At 47.2% G+C, this 1988-nt stretch overlaps 1 non-coding gene and 1 pseudogene across 1 annotated transcript; both read right to left on the reverse strand.

Moving 5' to 3' along the window:
- Positions 1-587: 587 nt before the first annotated feature.
- On the reverse strand, positions 588-1532 carry LOC109266449 (40S ribosomal protein SA-like; annotated as a pseudogene).
- Positions 659-743, reverse strand: TRNAQ-UUG (transfer RNA glutamine (anticodon UUG)). Its single transcript has one exon. It is a non-coding gene; the product is annotated as a tRNA-Gln (tRNA).
- Positions 1533-1988: the final 456 nt, after the last annotated feature.

Raw genomic sequence — 1988 nt, forward strand, 5'->3', positions numbered from 1 at the left:
GGAAGACTGGGTGAAAAGTGGATGGCGGTGTGGCCAGAAGGGGAAGTAATCAACTTGGGCTACAGAAAGCGAAAACCCAAGCACTGTGCAGAGGAGAGACCCTGCCCTTTGTGGCTGCTGGAGAAGTATGCTCTGCTGGGGGATTGGAGTGTCTCTTCTGATCTCTCTTCAGTACCCTTTGCACTCTTTGTTCAGCATTCATATTCATTTTGTTCCTAGGATTGGCTGCCTTGGACAGTGGACATAAGACCTTCAGTCCCTAGGAAGAAATGTCTCCCACTGTAAATTTGTAAGTTGACTATTGAGTAAACTTATGGTTTTGCCTGATTCAAGTGACCTTGAATTCTGGAAACTTCTGAGATCCTGATGAGCATAAACAGTAAAATTTGGAAGGTGGTCAAGGGGATACTACCTATGAGACCCCTTGATAGGCAGCCACAGCCTTCCCCTGGGAAGGCACTGACCTCATCTTCAGTCTTTTCTTGCTTTCAACAGACAGTGCCGCAATATCCACTGAGGTCAAGGATTCTTTTTTTTTTTTAATTTTTTTTTTAACATTTATTTATTTTTGAGACAGAGAGCATGAACAGGGGAGGGTCAGAGAAAGAGGGAGACACAGAATCTGAAACAAGCTCCAGGCTCTGAGCCGTCAGCACAGAGCCTGACGTGGGGCTCGAACCCAAGGACCACGAGATCATGACCTGAGCCAAAGTCAGACGCTCAACCAACTGAGCCACCCAGGCGCCCCAAAGGATTCTTAATCTGATGAGGCCAATGAACTAATTGTTTTTTAAAGAAACTGTTTCTTTTCCATCAACCTTATTTCATTTTATTTGCCTTTGTGGAAGACCAGCTTAAGACCACTCAGTGGTTATTCTTACCCACTCAGTGGCCTGAGGAGTGGGAGCTGCAGACCAGTCTTCAGTGGTAGACTGAGTGCTCCAGTCTTCAGTAGGGAACTGCTGAATAGGGACAGAGGAAACTTGCATGCCCTCAGACCAGTCTGTGACTTCAAGTTGAATCACATAAACTCAGGAGCTGGAGTAGTCCATTCACCCTGAAATTCCTCTTCGGTCACAGCCTTTTTAGCAGCAGCCTGCTCTTCCTTTCCAATCTCTTCAGGGTCTCTGTATAAGTAGACATCAGGCATGACCTTCCATGGATGTTCATGGGAAATGGTGTCACACATGCACAGAACTCCCCAGGTCAGCATCAATTTTCAGACCCACTGAGTGAGCTCCCTTGTTATTGCAAGGGATGGCAATGTCCACATAGCACAGAGGACAGTCTCTGTTACACAGAACAATGGTAGGCAGGTTAACATAAGACACCTCTCTGAGAGGCTGGTGGTCAGTCCTTGGATTAGTAACCACGAGAAATCTCAGCTCCCAGAAGGCTGCCTGGATCTGGCTAGTGAAGGCTCTGGGAGTGAAGCAGCCAGCAATAGGAGTGGCTCCAGCAGCAAACTTCAGCACAGCTTGCTGGCCAGTATTCCTGGATGATATGACACTGACATGAGCCAGGTTTTCTTTTTTTTAAATGTTTGTTTATTTTTGAGACACAGAGTGCGAGTGGGGGAGGGGCAGAGAGAGAGAGGGAGACAAGGAATCTGAAGCAAGATCTAGGCTCTAAGCTATCAGCGCAGAGACTGACACGGGGCTCGAACTCACAAACCGTGAGTTCATGAACTGAGCTGAAGTCAGACGCTTAACTGACTGAGCCACCCAGGCACCCCTGAGCCAGGTTTTCAACGGCAACAATGGCTCAAGCTGCCAAGAGAAGCGTCTCCCAAGTTCTCTTCAGATTCATGATGTAGATACCATCACTTTTCCTTTTGTAGATGTACTGTTCCATTTGGAATACCAACACAAGGTTGGTACCACCTAACTGGGTTCCTGCCGCAAGGAATTTGAGGGCATCCTACTCCTTCATTTGCAGGACGTCAAGGGCTCCAGACACTGTGAAAGTTTCCTTTTAAGTTACAATGG

The sequence above is a fragment of the Panthera pardus genome, unplaced genomic scaffold, assembly GCF_024362965.1.
Source record: "Panthera pardus isolate Hobbes unplaced genomic scaffold, ASM2436296v1 HiC_scaffold_16, whole genome shotgun sequence".
NCBI lineage: Eukaryota > Metazoa > Chordata > Mammalia > Carnivora > Felidae > Panthera > Panthera pardus.